General features: G+C 37.8%; 1 protein-coding gene across 2 annotated transcripts in view; it reads right to left on the bottom strand.

Moving 5' to 3' along the window:
* Nucleotides 1-17,719, bottom strand: part of LOC135715025 (uncharacterized) — a 93,273-nt gene that overhangs the window by 40,167 nt on the left and 35,387 nt on the right. The gene's annotated exons all lie outside the window — the stretch shown is intronic.

The raw sequence follows: 17,719 nt of genomic DNA, 5'->3' as shown, positions 1-17,719 counted from the left end.
TTGTCCTGAAAAGAACCGTTTTTTTTTGTTGATTGGTGAGTATTGCTGAGCTATTAGGGTGTTCAACACAAATGAGGCTTTCGAGCTGTATGTTGTTTGGAACGAGGGTGACGCGCTTGGCCTAGATGCTCCACAGCGACTTACGAAGAGCTGAATTCGATCAGTAGCGGTGCGGCTTCTTCCTCCTTCTTCGGTGAATAGACGCTCATGTGGCTGCAGCTCGCTGCTTGTGGGCGGGTGCCATGCGCCAAAAGCACTGCTGCTGCTGCTGGTGATGACCGACCGGACACCACACACGGTGATTGAATAAGCACCGTTCGACAAGACCTAATGGAACTCGATTTTGAAATCTGTGTTAGGGAAAGCGCTGTTTGCAGGCAATCGGTGATAATCTTGATCACCATGGCAAGAGTTGGACATTTGTTTAATTTTCAGTAGTGACCTGTTGAAAATTGATAAAGTGTTCATTTGAGAGATTTGTAGGAAAAATTCCAATCGATTGGCTTTTTTAGAATTAAAATCCATCCGCTATTGACAGAGTTATCAGTGGTCAACACCTGACCACTTTTAGTAACGCGGCTGGTTTTGGTTTTTGACGTAGGACTACGTCTGTGATTTCTATATGGTGGTACACTTTGTGAAAACCGAAAATGGAACATGTAACAAAATTATGAAAGATTTTGAACGCTAATAACTCAACTGCCCCTGGACAAATTTCAATAATTTTATCACCAATCGATCAGATATATTTCTACGCATCTGTCAAATTTAAGACGTTATCATTTTTCAAAATGTCACTATTGAAAATTGCACGAATGTGCAACTGTTGCTTTGAGCACCTATTGCCCATAAAAAGCGATTTCCCTAACACAGATTTCAAAGTTGAATTCTATCCGGTCTCATCACAGCGTGATGAGTGATGGTGTTCTCCAGTATACAACGAAGGGCTCTCTGGAAGCAACGAGCTGCAGCCCACATGAGCATCCAAAGACAGAAGAAGAAGCCGCACCGCTATTGATCGGAATCAGTAGCTCTTCGTGAGTTGCTGTGGGCCAACTATGCCAAGCGCGTCATACTAAAGAGTATATAAACAGAGAAAACCCCGCTCAAATGCCTATTCCTACACAAAACACAAGCTCCTGCTGCAGTTAACAAATAAGATTTATTATATAAGACCACGTAGTTCTACGTCACCATTGCCTGCAACCCCATAGGGCTGTCCTTTGTAGTTTTTTATTTAATTAAGATAGAATTACGTCAAAAATATTAACGAATTGTTAATTTTGGAGTTAAATTTCTTGACCATTTATTTTATTATTAATTAACAATATATTTATATTATTGTATGGAGCAGCAAAATTAATATCGCAGTTCTATGTCAACAATGCGGTCGTCCTTTGGACACAACCCTTTAGTTTTTTTTTTAATATGATGATGGACATGTTTTGTTTTTTTTTTCAGTCGTTGTTTTTTCAATAGCTTCTGTAGTTTTTTCATAAATTTTTAGCTGTTTTTTTTTCTATAAATAATTAAAGGTATACAAATAGTAGAAAGTTAGATCTGATTCACTCTTTCTGCAGCAGATTTGTTTACGTTTCCCATACTCGCGGGTGCGTGTTGGTCTTCGCGACTGTGAACCATCGTTGAAGCGGTGAATTTTAGTGGGTGAAATGTTTAGTTTTTTTTTCTAATTAATGTCGTTGAAAAAAAAGTGTTTTATTCAACGTAAATTGTGATACCGGGAATCACTAGAAATCGTTTGGTCATGAGACAAATTGTTAAATACACGTGTTGTTATTGTTGTTGTTGTTGTGTTATTTTTACTCATTTCGGTGCCGGTGAAAAAAATGAACAACCGTCGTTCTTTTTGCGATTTCCTCGGTTGGTAGTTGGTTTGTTAGTGTTATCAGACGTTTTAAAACGTTGCTGTTTAGAGCAATTTGAGCCATCCGCCTCAAAATTTGTGTGAGATCCTTCCATTTAAAAAAAAATATTCCAGTACATAACATAGCATGCATTTACAAATGCAAAAATATTCAGCAACTAAATACGACGGGGCATTTTGTTCAGGACTTGTTCAGGACGCCTTGTCTTGCCTTGAAAATTATCCTTTTAAAAGTACTGATTACGGAGCATTAGCTTTGATCAAATTATTCGCAGTTCTAATTGTCCAACGCTCCCAGCTACGTGAGGGGTAGATAATGACTTACATATGCACTTCCATCTCTTCCCAGCATCTGATCAGCTGTCCGTATTAAATGTAACACATGGTAATTTCCCATGAAATGTCTCAAATTAGTTTCATATAACTAAAGTTTTGAATCATCGTGAAATGTGCCTTCTGAATCTGATAATACACAGCAAACAATTATTTCAACAGTGCAAACCCAATCTCCTCAAACGCACCAAAATATGAATGTAATGAAATGACAAAACAAACGGAAATCATTCAGATATGAAAAGTAAATTGACATCGATGAGCGCAATTCCATCTAGGGGAAACAGCCCTATTGTTGCGGTACGTTAGCAGCGTTAGAAACCTATTGTTGTGCATGGAGGTCTCCATACACAACAATAGGCTTCTAACGCTGCTAACGTACCGCAACAATAGGGCTGTTTCCCCTAATGCCAAGTTTTTCCATTCTTGACCATATGGTCATCGTGGTTGAAGTGCATCCTCTTTGATGTGATAGTAATTGGAATTGTTTACTGTGTAACGTTTATTTCATACCTTCAACCTTTATCATCGTTACAGCTTTAACTACTATCAACTTTCTAAAATCTAAACAATGGAACGACCCATTGTTTAGAACCATCCTTACAAAAAAAAAGTAAAACAATTCGCAATTAGGCATTAGCTAATTGGCTTTTCTTGTAGGAATTCTAAAAGCACCATCATCTTCCTGGAGAAGGTGATTTGAGTTGATTTGACACCCTCGTTGGAATAACATGAACTCATTGGACATGGATGGTGTCAATTTGCGTTCCCATCGCAGGCATGTTGAACTATTTATGTCGATTAATCTTTCCTGTGCGTTTGAACGTGCATGTATGTGTGTGTTTGTGTGTTTGCCCCCGGATTCTTACAAAACGTGCTCTCTATCCGACGACGCTGTCACACTGTGAACGATCGAAGGGAGGACGCCGTACGAACTTAACGATTGTCGCGTGATCGCGAGTATTTCTACCCTGGCAAATAAATAGGTGGGCAGACGAATCTAAACCAAAGCGACGACGGCGAAAAAGCCACAAAGCCGATTTGTTTTTATAAGGTGTCAAAAGCGCTGTTTGTTTGAGATGACGGTAACGGTGGGTAGGCGATGATCGAGAGAGTTGTACTCTTCTGTTGTTGAATTGCGACTTGAGAAGTTAATGAATGAAAATTGGTTATTTGCTAGGGAGTCGGGAGCGGAAGAAGCGGGGGTTCTTTTCCGGCGTTGTCTTCGGTGAACGAAAGCCTGTGGTGACATAAATCATGTCGCAGTTTGTTGTTGTTTCTGCATGAAAACAACAAACATTCTACGGTGGGATTGATCATCCACCTTGAAGCGGAAATGCTTATGATAAATAGGGTCGCAGGTTAGACCTATTTTTCATATTTGCTCAACTGAGTCGAGACGAAGTTCCATCTGGGAGGAGTTTTGCCTGCAAGTGGTTTGACGTACGCGAGATCGTGACTTTAAATTGCCGAGTTCCTGGTAGATACAAACTTCATCAAGATGGCCATTAAAGATCATGAAACGTAGTTTGGGAGTGCAATAAATGCCACATTTCAAGAACAATTACCACAAAGTGGAAAGTCCCGAATGAAACAATGCAAAATATAACACTTTGAGCGGTTGAGGAGGCGCGCAACTCTATAAACAAAACCCTCGGAATATTGGTGGATTACGCAATCCATTCCGATGGACATTGACTGTGCGTTCGTCGTGCTGCTGCCTACCACGATCAGAGCTGATCTTGAGAGCTTTTTGGACCAAGCAAGGTGGGAGTTCTGCACAGAATGCTGGACTCCGGCACCCAAGGCCGGTTCTGTGTGTTTGGTATCCACCTGCAGGCGTTGAGAAGAGATTGTAAACACGCGAAATTATATCATCGCCATTTCTAGCCACACTGGTTCATGGTCCGCTATTTATTTAGCATCTCCGACAAAACAAGAAAGCACAATCTTAGCGTTATTTCCAACGACTCTAGATAGAGCACTGATCGTACTCATCAAACTTTAAGCGAACTTTGAATCACAGAGCAAACAATAACGAACGTCTTGCTACAGGGACTTTATTCCTAGAAATATACTACCTAAAAACTATTAGCAAAGCCCACAATCCCAAATCATGTGTAATCCAAATTACAAACCGACAAACACGTATTCCCCCTTCCTACCGAAGTAAACTCTAACAAGATCAAACCATTCGATAAAAAGGTACGCCCACGCACACGTCCCAAGCGAACGACAGAGGCATTAGGCACTGACAATAATGCACCCAGAAAGACATTCCAAAGCAGCTTAAACACGTTTAAACGCAGGAGAAAAAAAAGCGAGGTGTTGCTGAATGGGATCGACAAATCTCCTAATAATATGAATGGAATCCCGCATCGACGACACCGACGACCGACGGCAAACGACAATGTTGTTTCTTTTCTCCTCGCTTTTGTCCAATCCAAGTTGCTTGAATGGATCTACCTGAGCGAGATGTAGATCATGTTCACACCTTGCCTCCGGCATGGTTTAGGATATTTTTTTCGATCGAATTGAAGAGAAGAGTGCACAAAAAGGTGCGCTTGATCCTTTGTGGAATGTAATTGTTCCGGACGGTTCTTCCGGTGCGCTTCCCACACACATCAACGGGCGTAACGAACGTGCTTCCTCCGGGGTCTCTACAGTTGACTTCCTAGGAAGGAAGAGGGCGCAGAACGTGACAAACGGAACGTTTACTGGTATATGAGTTGTATGACTTGTTATATTTATTGTTATGTTTATCAAGGCTGTTATGAGATGTGTTGGAGACCAGTGCTGTCATGATAAATTGAGAGTTCCTCTCCCCGACCACCCTAAATTCATGCGCCCCCTTTCACGATCGTTCAGAACTGTAATGTACTAATGTATAAAATCAAGTAAGCATAATTTAGTTCCCTCTATTTGACACGAATGTGTGAAGCTTGTTTGTAATTAGCTCACTATAACACTTAAAAATACTAGCAATGAAGAGAGTCATTAATATAATGCTCAATCATTTCGTGTTGTGAGCTATCTATTTCTGAGACATAAAAAAAAATACGCATACGATGTGAACCCAGATCCTTACCTTGATAAGCCAAACCCTCAACCACTGTTCTATCCCAACATGGTTGTTTTCCTGTCTTCGTATACCAATAAAAGTTAAACAAGCAAAAATAACGACACTTTTCACTGCATCAGAAGAACAGGCAATAGACACCACTAATTTCAGCGAGAATCTCCAGCTGATTCCGGTCGACAGAGTAGCTTGAAACCAGATACGATGTTTTATAAGAGACGCACGGAGAAAATACAAGTATATCTGGTTGCACGGTCAAGAAATTACGAAAAACAGACCAATAAAAGCAGAAAAGCTTGAATGCGCTTCTTTGCACCCGAATAAAGAAAACATTATCCAAAAAGATAAACGTGTTCAGACATAATGAAAATAAAGACAAACAATGAAATAGCACAACAGGAAACAGGCAATAGGAGAAATAGAAATGCATAAATGCTGAAAAAATAAAGCAGAAATACTAAAGACTTTAAAATGGCAGAAAAGGAAAAAGGTCGAAAATCTTGATAATACAGAACAGAACAGAAGATCAACATAAAATTCGTTCACCTAACTCACTTAGAAAAGATAAGAACTGGCCGCTGGAAATGGAAAATTGAAAATTAAAGTAACCAACTGTAAATTGACCACATTAAAATTTGTCAATTGGATTGGCCAATTGAAAAATGAGCGCAATTGAAAATTGACCGAATTGAAAATTTACCCAATTGAAAATTCACCCAATAAAAAATTGAAGAATTGAAAATTGACCAATTGAAAATTAAGCCAAGGGAAAATTGGCCAACTGAAACTTGACTAATTGAAAATTCACCCAATAGACCCACTGAAAATTGACCAAATGGCCAAGTAAATTGACCACATTAAAATTTGTCAATTGTATTGACCAATTGAAGAATAAACTCAATTAAAAATTGACCCAATTGAAAACTGACCCATTTGAAGAATGACCCAAATGAAAATAGACCCAAATGAAAATAGACCCAATAGAAAATATAACCTATTGAAAATTGACCAACTGAAAATTAATCCAATGAAAATATAACCCAAAAAAAATAACCAAATTGAAAATAATTCAATTGAAAATTGTCCAATTTAAAATTGACCAAAAGCAAATTGACTTATTAAAAATGACCTATTGCAATTGGACCAACTGAATATTAAATAACTGATAATTGATCAATTGAAAAATTCAAAACAGACCAATTAAACATTAGGACATTCAAAAATAAAACAAATTGAAAATAAATTTGATAAATGATCAACTTGAAATTGACCAATGAAGAATTGACCAAATAAAGCACCAATGCTACCGACTCCAAGAAGGCAGCTCCTACACTTACCTGTCGACCCATCAACTCATGAACCGGGGACCAACGGCTTTACTTCATCCCTATTCCTCAGAACATCCCGGCGGCGCCGACTGGGATTAAATCCAGGCCTGCTGGGGTGAGAGGTAATCACGCTTACTACTTCACCACCGGCGCCGCTCAATTGAAAATTGACGAATTGACAATTGACCAATTGAAAAGTGACCAATTGAAAATTGACCAATTGAAAATTGACCAATTGAAAATTGACCAATTGAAAATGGACCAATTGAAAATTGACCAATTGAAAATTGACCAATTGAAAATTGACCAATTGAAAATTGACCAATTGAAAATTGACCAATTGAAAATTGACCAATTGAAAATTGACCAATTGAAAATTGACCAATTGAAAATTGACCAATTGAAAATTGACCAATTGAAAATTGACCAATTGAAAATTGACCAATTGAAAATTGACCAATTGAAAATTGACCAATTGAAAATTGACCCATTGAAATTTGACCAATTGAAAATTGATCAATTGAAAATTGACCAATTGAAAATTGACCAATTGAAAATTGACCAATTGAAAATTGACCAATTGAAAATTGACCAATTGAAAATTGACCAATTGAAAATTGACCAATTGAAAATTGACCAATTGAAAATTGACCAATTGAAAATTGACCAATTGAAAATTGACCAATTGAAAATTGACCAATTGAAAATTGACCAATTGAAAATTGACCAATTGAAAATTGACCAATTGAAAATTGACCAATGGAAATTGACCAATTGAAAATTGACCAATTGAAAATTGACCAATTGAAAATTGACCAATTGAAAATTGACCAATTGAAAATTGACCAATTGAAAATTGACCAATTGAAAATTGACCAATTGAAAATTGACCAATTGAAAATTGACCAATTGAAAATTGACCAATTGAAAATTGACCAATTGAAAATTGACCAATTGAAAATTGACCAATTGAAAATTGACCAATTGAAAATTGACCAATTGAAAATTGACCAATTGAAAATTGACCAATTGAAAATTGACCAATTGAAAATTGACCCATTGAAATTTGACCAATTGAAAATTGATCAATTGAAAATTGACCAATTGAAAATTGACCAATTGAAAATTGACCAATTGAAAATTGACCAATTGAAAATTGACCAATTGAAAATTGACCAATTGAAAATTGACCAATTGAAAATTGACCAATTGAAAATTGACCAATTGAAAATTGACCAATTGAAAATTGACCAATTGAAAATTGACCAATTGAAAATTGACCAATTGAAAATTGACCAATTGAAAATTGACCAATTGAAAATTGACCAATTGAAAATTGACCAATTGAAAATTGACCAATTGAAAATTGACCAATTGAAAATTGACCAATTGAAAATTGACCAATTGAAAATTGACCAATTGAAAATTGACCAATTGAAAATTGACCAATTGAAAATTGACCAATTGAAAATTGACCAATTGAAAATTGACCAATTGAAAATTGACCAATTGAAAATTGACCAATTGAAAATTGACCAATTGAAAACTAACCAATTGAAAACTAACCAATTAAAAATTGACCAATTGAAAATTGGACAATTGAAGATTAACCAAATAAAAATTAACCCAATTGAAAATAAACCAATAGCGGCGCCAGTGGTGTAGTGATTATCTCTCACCCCATCAGGCCTGGGTTCAATCCCAGTCGGCGCCGCCGGGATGTTCTGAGGCATTACATCTCTGATCACGCCTTGCTTCGGAAGGGCAGTAAAGCCGTTGGTCCCCGGTTCATGAATTGATGGGTCGATAGCTAGGGTCCAAGTGTGGGAGCTGCCTCCCTGCCCAAGCAACACATATCCATTAAAATAGGTTGCTGTAACTTGATTGTGACTGAAATAAGGTTCATTCAAAACAAGATCGACGGAAAACAGAACTAAACCTGAAAATTGACTAATACGAACAAAATACAAATTGACTAATACGAAGACAGCAGCAACGAATCGGCAGTTTGACGGACTACTTACGAATGACCATCCGAGGCTGTCATAGCCGAACGAACAAAATACATGAATAAGAACGAGCTGTCGTGAACTGCACAAGACGGCAACATTGCATGTCGTATGACAGCCTCACTGTGGGCTGTCGCTTATAGCTCAATTTCAAGGTGTCGTGGGAAAAAGAAAGCGACAGCCGTTGGAATACTGTCACGAGGTGGTACTTTTGGTATGCTCAAGGCCCATGATTTTAGTGCTCTATTCTACGCACCAGTAAAACCAATGCTGCCTGCTGAACAGTTGATTGAGCATAGTCTTAAGACATCAGTGATTGCAATCATTAATAACACTTGTTCCTTAATTTTCATAGAAAAGTGATCTTCAACAAACTTGAAGCTGAGAAAATTTCTTGAGAGCACAGCTATAATTTTTTAAAGCAGAACAATATGGTGGATTGCTAGATATATATGGACAAAAAAATGTTTTTCCATAGTAATTTTCATATTAGGTACTTCAAAGGTTTTGTTCCAAGTCAGTTTCTTATTAAATGAGTTCAAACTTTGGGAGGCTAATCAGGAATTTGGAACGTTTTGGGCAATGTGGAGAGAAAATTTCAAATTTTGCATCAGTCTAACGCTTATGCTAATGACAGCTTTTCAATACAAAATCCATAGCTATCCGTTACAAACTTCATCAAGATACATAAATTGCCAAATTATTAAAAAAAAATCCCTGGATAACTCTTCAAAATACAGTTTTAACGTGTTAAATGCAGTGTGTCTAAATTTCTGTAATTGTTGCTGAGCGTTTGATATGTCCAAGCATCGAATTTAACACATTTATTCCTTTAAAATATAATGAATTTTTCTGAAAGACAAGACAAAAAAATGTGGTTAAAATTGTGATAGTTTGATCAAGTTCCATTCAAAAAAATTAAAGTTCCAAATCTTGATGTTTTGTCTATGCCTTTATCTTTTTTTGTCTATGATCTTCACAAGATTTAAGCGTCTCAGAAATTTGTTCAATTGTCTAAGTCTGAATGCTCGATAATTGTTTCACATGTCTTTTTTGACTGCCCAACCGTTGATTGTATTTGCACCATAGCTTCAATCCACCCTCGCAAGATTCAATCAAGTGAAAGTAAGCTTTGAAGAAAGGTGCCTTAACCGATCGGGTAGGTGAGTAGACCCTCGATAGTATACAGCTCTCACAAGAAGTTGTTAAACGTTTCATTTTCAGCCCACCATCGCAGCCAAAAACCGCTCCAAAATGATTCAGTGTAGGTGCGCATTTGAGTGAGTTGTGCCTCATCAACAGCCAAATTACACGTCGTCGTCGTCGAAGACGAAATATGTATGCTAGGCACCTCTTATAAATCTGGAATCGATCAACGTAGCCGCCTCCTCAACTTATTATATTAAGCCGATATAATGGGGAAGGAATGAAAAATCATCCGGCGAATTTATGCGATTTTCTCCATCAAATTGTAGATTATGACTCAATTACTGCTGATCGATGGGATTATACCTACTCTAAACAGTCCACGGCTAGAACGCGCGTGAGCTCTTGGTGAAACGAATCAATCACAGAAAATGTTTCTGGTTTCAAATTTTAAGCAACGATACTGATCAGACAGGATCGTGCCGGGCAACCAAGTGCAAATCGGGCAATTGAATCAGACAGCACTGATATGATAACAATCCCATTACATGACCATTGGCCATGTGGGATTAAGTGGTATTGTGTGAGACCCCGGCCAGATATAGTGCACACAGAACTGAGGTTAAGCCCCTGACCACAACAGCAGACAAAAGTCAATTAGATTCAATCATAAAATCTTGCCAGTGCACACCCAGAGCCACTTCAGCAGTAAGCGTATGTGTAATGATAGTTAAGCTGATATCACTCTGCACAGTGGGGAAATGTAAGATTCTTTTACAATTACATTTTGAAAATCTGTAATGATTCACAAGATATGCAAATTCTGCAGTTTAGTCAAGGTAAAGTTCCTTTTTGCATAGGAACCATTGATTTAATCTTACAGTCAGCAAACATGTACAACATAATATTTTATGAGCAGTCTCAAGTTTAAAATTTTCCACAATTGTCCCACTATCCCTCGTGTGACACTTGAATCCCCACTGGATGAGATTTTATTTGTGAGCCGATTATCCAATGAAAGAAAAATTTCTAACCCGTTGATCACGGCTCGTTGGCGGTTGGCTGGAAGTGAGCACATGCAGGAAGACGGGTTCGGAACTGGGACAACCTGCTTAGTCCATGACTTGTTTGCACTCTGTGAACGCGCCGAAGTAATCTTGACGACTGCCCAGTAATGTGTCCCTCCAAGATTGCGTCCAATCGGCGTATAGTCGTGATTTGGAATATTTATTCAAATTGGCAATAAATCACACCGAATCACACATATTTACGTGGCGTGCCGCTCAACTCACTCCTCTGTTCATAAGGGTCCATATCTCTCCCCCCCCCACCTTCCCCCACAAATATATTCACATTGTGGAAGACTGCAAATTGCTGCTGTCATGTAGGGATGGAGTTTCTCTGTTTCCTGCTACAGAGCACGACTTTTGTTTTATTATCTCGGCAGGACAGCAGACAGATATGAAAATGGCGACTGACTGCTGTTTGTCAAAACTTGCTCGGGAAATGGCAATAAATAAAATATTGATAGCTTACATCTGCGTATGAGCTCTACATGGAGAGGTGTAAGCATTCCGATTACCCCGCAGGAATATCGCTCCATTCTGAGTCATTTCTATTTTTTCTGCAACGGAGCAGAGTGCTGAAATCATACGTTCTGCAATCTCGATTGTAATATAAAAGTTGTTTTCTTACTTTGTATGGAATGTTTGTTTTTCGACTGACATTGAAAGCTTCGTGGTGTAATCGTATCAAAGTTTAAACGTGTGCCAAAATCGGCTTCTTTCGTCGGTAATTTGTAATACCCTGAAATATTTACTTTTCTCAAGATTTTTTGGATTTCTTGAGGCATAAATAGCGTGTGTTTGTCTTAAGTTTTAATAGTCAACTCAACAATCTTAAATCATCACAAGGAACATCGATTCACTCGCATCAACGCCCTCACGGTCCACGACCGAAACGCCTAACAGAGAGATTTAAAATCAATTCGAGACTGCTGAGACATAATCTGAAAAATACTTTAACATAATTTTTTGTATTACTTTATTTGTACAAGCTAAATCGAATAAACTTTACAGAGCCAAATTATCATTTGCGTTTAGTGTTGGCAAAATCATCAATCAATTGATATTTTTTCACTCTCATACGCTCTCAATATCACGCGTGATATTGGAACAAAATATCATGCTTGATATTGATTTTACAAGCTCCTTTGATATTGCGAGACTATTCACAACGTGCAAAAACCAAGCTGAGAGTTGACTAAACACAAAAATGATTCCGTTGCACATCGTTTTCTTAGAAAGAGAAGGTATACTTTGCTATCTCTTTTTACTATTCATCGATGGCAGACACGAAGTGACTGCTGCCAGCCGTTATGGAAGTTTTCACGAAACTCGATCTCACCACAGTTTGTTGAGATTTGCAGCTGGCAGAGTTGAAAAAATCATGAAAAAATCACCAGCATTCACTATGAAATGATTTCTTCATCCATAGTGAACTTTGATGAATTTTAGCGATTTTTTCAGCCCTGGCAGCTGGTGAGTTTTGTTTGCTTGATATTCTGGGCTGCGATATCACAGCTTGCAAAATCAACCGCAGTTGTTTGCTTGTTGATTTTTGTCTTCGAAAATCAAGCATGATCTTGGGCGTTGGTGAGATTTGATTTTTTGATATTTTCCCAACACTGTTTGCGTTATACATTATTAATGTATTAAATCTAAAATTAATGGAATCGAACCGATTACTCGAGGTCCTCTCGAGGTTGATGACAATTGCATGGATTGGAAGAGGGAGAAGGAAATTTTAAATATGATTTATGTTTAAAACATTTCACTATTTCTAGAACATGTACTTAATCCTATCAATGTTATATAAACTCTGTAATTATGCAATTATTACAGAAACAAATATACAAAACAAAAATACAAACACACACACACACACACACACACACACACACACACACACACACACACACACACACACACACACACACACACACACATACACACAAAATACAAACTAAACACAAGGTTAATCAAACTTACAATCTAAGGTTAATATACTTAAAGAAAACATAGATGAGATTCATAAACTCGAGATCGTATCCAGCCAAACATACCGAACTAATAACATAATTCATGGGCTTATAAATAATTCCAAAATTACAATTGTAAAGTTTCTGAGAAAAAAATTACAGAATTGTCAAGTTTCTGATTTCCTTTTTTTTCTCCTTTATTAGAGAGATTTTTAGCCATAGGCTAGTTCATCTCTTAAAAGTTTCTGAGAGTTGATAGAAATATGATCTCGGATTAACAAATTTCCCATGAAAAAGTTTGAAGATCTGGGACCTGAATACACTTTCATTGTCCTAGACACAGTTTCATGTTTCTGAGACTTCGAAAAAACAATCGACGTCTCGAATATAAAATTGTTTTGAAAGATCTTGGTACTGAACTAAAACTAGAAGCGGATTCAACCATTCTAACTTACTTTGCAAAAAATCCCTGATAATTCCAAGATTTTCCAGGTCTTTTGATATTCTCTGATAGTTCCAGGTTCAATGTTTTTCCAGGTAGTTGCCACCCTGTTAAGGAGCAATTTACTATTTTGAATTTTATTAAATTTTTATCTAATTTACTTCAATGTAACTGAACGTGATTCTCTATCCGCAAATATTTTCATCAAAAACCAATCGCATATTTCCGCCAAAAACAACTTTGATGCTAATTTTTATGCATTTTTTTGCTTACATCCCTTGATCCTGTGAATTCCAGGGAAATCCCTTTTATGATTCCAGATTCCCGGGAAATTTTAAAACCCTAACTAGGACTTATGTTTTGCTAGACCACTGCGTATTGTGCTCGACAAACAAGTATTTACGCATTTGAAATGTTACATGCTTAAAACTGATCACCTTAAACAATTGAGGACACTAAGTTCAGGAAAGACGTACCATAAAACGGGGTATCTTTGATAACGCGGGTAACTTTGATAGTATAGTATAAAGAATAAATTTACTCGTTGTGCTTTTTCCAAATAAGAAACATTGGTTCCATATTGTAGCTTAGGGTATTTCCGTTGATATCGTATATATTTTTTATATAGTATGTGTTACATATTTTACAAAAATATTAAAAAACCATTTTCGTGTTTTTCGTCTTTTTGAAAAAGCACTCAAACTATCACTTATGAAATGTATTTCCGATACAGCCATCACAAATTCAATGTTGTATTCTTATTGCCTATGAAGTTTTCTGATTATATTCTCATTCAAAGATTCATATTTAAAGAACTAAATTGTTTGAGTTTCACTCATTTTTTTCTACATTCATCGAGCCTTATCAAAGTAACCCGAAATCAAAATACTGAAGTTTGGACACAAAACTAAAAAAAAATAGTGCAAATGCTTTAATTTTCGTTCAACATATTACTAACGAATTAACTCTTGGATCCTCAGTACTTGTTTTAAAAATATAAAATTTGAAAAATATTAATTGCTGTAAAAATATTTAGAATATACTTTAAAAAATTATCAATGTTACCCCGTTTTACGGTACTGTTCCAGTTGGGTCGTACATAGTCAAACAAAAGAATTCCAAACCGACTCTGATAATAGCTCAACCACAAGAATCAGCACAGCTCACGTGCGAAAGAGAAATGCTAATGCAGATTCATCCATGCCGTTGCTGTTTATTTTCCCAACCAGGAATTTAGTAACATACCCTCGCTGTTTCATTCACAACCCACATATCTAGACTAGATACCGTTCACGCGTAGAATGTGGATAAACTTGCAGTCAATTAGGAAAGCATCCAAAAACAATCAATTTGCCGTTCGTTGGTGGTTTCGTTCATTCCTATGCGGTTTATTTACACGCAATGGAATGTGAATTCGGCTACAGTGGAAAGTCTTGCGATTTTTATGGAAATCACCGATATCAAGTGAACACCACAGTTGATGTAGGCAAGTTGCCCCACAAATTTGAGTAGTATGCTTGATCTGAGCGTTAAAATGCTACTGCATTTAAACCATAAAAGGCCCAAAATTCCATCATCACTAGTATGTCAATTTGACAATTTTTATTTTTACTGGCCTGAGCGAAAAAGATTTCAGAGAGATTATTTTTAGCAAAGCTAAGGCAGGTCTGTCATGGCGGTTACTCTTAGTAACTCCATGAGTAACCAGGTCCGTTAATCGAATTGATTATTTTAAAAATAAAAACTAGCTGGACGCAAAACATGTCGATCTCTGATCTACCAAGAACTTTAGGGAATATCCAACATATTCAAATAAGTTTCGAAAACTTCAGGGAAATTCTGAGGACTACATGACAGTACTGTACTTTGCGAATACTAATAATCTTTAAGGTTAAGTTCTGAGAATTTCAGGACAGTTTCATGAACTACAAAACAAAATCATGAGTTGATGAGCTTTACCAAAACTTCGAGAAATCTTCTGGGAAGTTTAAAGATCTATAAAAAAAAGGTTCGAGAGCTTCGAAAATATGGGCAGTCCAAAAAATTTTGGGAACATATGAAAAATTTCTGAAGCTTCAGAAAATGTTTAAACATTTTAGGGGCGTCCGATTAATTATAAAAAAATATACCTAGACGTAGACTACGTCTTACGGGAAGATACTGATAGTAATTTGAAAATCTAAAATTGCGACCGTCACGAAAAAGTGTAGGGTTTTGAACGCTTGTAACATTGTCATTTATAGATGAAATTAAAATCCAAATACACCGATCGATAGGAAATAACTCTAACAATCTGCTACAATAAATGCTTTTCTGATTTTCAAAAAAAAATCGTTGGAAAATGTACAAATAAAAAGTGATAATTTTATCACTGTTCTCATGAAATAAACGTTCTCCCCAAACCAAGTCGTCATAATCGAGTACCATTTGGTTGTGCATCGTTTTGCTTGAACCTGTAAAACTATATAAGAGCTCTGCTGTCGTTCCTCCGCTCATGGTCATTGGTTGCTAGACCGTCTAGCAGTATAGTTCGTTCGTTCGTTCGCTCCGCTATCGAGTTTCTTCTAATTCTTTTGTATTGTCTAATTGCACTTGTTACTAAACAAAGCATGGTACACAAGCGTTCTACTACTCCTGCTTCGGAGAGCCCTAGTAAGAAGGCCCAAACGGACGCCAGCGCTGCTTCGGATGACGGAGCTTATCGGCTGTTACAGAGCAACCACTTCTCGGTGCTCGGAGTTGAAAATTACGGTGGTGACGCCGCTGAAATTGCCAAAAAGGAGCGGATTCCCCCGCTGTTTACCCCGATGAAGCCAAGTTTAGGGCTGAGCTGGCAAAACTCAAATTGCTTCCGCGATTCAAGATCTGTAGCGTAGGAACAAAGATCATGTGCTCCAGCCTACAGCAGTACAAGTCGGTCGGTGACCTACTGAAGAACAGTACGGTGGAGTTTTACACCCACGATTTGCCTTCGGTGAAACAATTGAAGGTTGTTTTACGGGGACTACCGTCGTTCGTAGCGGCTGCCGTAAAAGTTGAACTTGTGAGGCTCGTATTGAAACCAGAGTCAGTCCACCCAATGAATCGACGGCCTATGCCCAATACTAACTATCGTGACCAACTGTTTCTGGTCCACTTTACGAAGGGCTCCATTACCCTTGCTGCACTGAAGAGCAACATACGTGGCCTGCTTCAGGTCATTATCTACTGGGATTCCTACACCGTGATGTGACCCAATACACAAGTTGCCTTCTGCGCACCTTCAAAACTCGATCTGAACAGCTTCATACTGCCTTATCACTCGTCACCAAGTATGGACCGTGAAGCTATAAAAACAGCAAATTGGAACGTTTGCTCGCTGACGAACAAGCATAGAGAGCTACTCGATTACCTCAACACCAAGGAGATCGACATTGCTATCATCACCGAGACGCACTTGAGCCCGAACTGAATGTATTCCTTCCCGACTTACGGCTCGTCAGACGTGACCACACCTGCTCCGGGGGTGGGGGAGTGGCCATCGCTGTCGGCTGCTACCAAACTTTCAGCTGAAAACAATCGAAGCCATCGGACGTGCATGTGGCCAACAAACTCGATGCTGCTTGCAGTTCAGTTCTGAATAAACGCATTTGAGAAGGTTTCTTCAAGAATCGGGCTACTAAGCAATATTAACATTACGGCCAAAACGAGGGCCCGAAAGCTGTATGCTGGCCAAATTCAACGGATTCATCTTTATGGACGATGAAACGTATGTCGAATTGGACTTCAAACAGCTTCCGAGACAGAAGTTTTATGTTGCTAGGGGTCACAAAGGTGTTCCCAAGATATATATAATCTAGTTTTTGCGGACAAGTTTGCCGGTAAGCTGAAGATCTGGCAGGGAACCTGCAGCTATTGCCAGAAGACTACGATTTTCATCACAACCAACAATATGAAAGGACTTTTATACATCAACGAATGCCTGAAAAAACATGTATTGCCGTTCACTAGGTCCCACTGGGGCCTCGTCAAGCTTTGGCCATATTTGGCGAGTTGCCACTATAGTAAGAATGCGCAACAGTGGTATCGCGATAATGGAGTAAACGCCATTGTGAAAGGGTACCGATTCTAAATTGACAGGGCTTTATTAAGACATTTTCTTAAATTTCAGGACAATTCTAGGAATGTCATCAGAAAAGAAGCGAAAATATCTGCGAAGTTCCAAAAACTTGAGGAAACATTAGAGAACTTCAGGGTGATTGACAAAAATTATAGGAACTTTAAAGAAAAATTATGAAAACTTTAAAGTTCCAAAATTCTCAGGAAAACTAGGTCTAGAGATCTTCACCCAAGTAACAATATGGATTTTATTATAGTATTGTAGCCCATGCTTTAGACTTCAAGAATACATTAAAACCTTATGGCCTACAGTGTCTCACGACGAGCAACTGAATCGAATCAGTAGCGGTGCGGCTTCT

This window comes from Ochlerotatus camptorhynchus, unplaced genomic scaffold (assembly GCF_037179485.1).
Source record: "Ochlerotatus camptorhynchus isolate MF236.1 unplaced genomic scaffold, CSIRO-AGI_Acam_v1.1 ptg000784l, whole genome shotgun sequence".
Classification (NCBI taxonomy): domain Eukaryota; kingdom Metazoa; phylum Arthropoda; class Insecta; order Diptera; family Culicidae; genus Ochlerotatus; species Ochlerotatus camptorhynchus.
The sequence above is the reverse complement of the archived record's forward strand: the minus strand, read 5'-3'. Positions and strand labels throughout refer to the sequence as shown.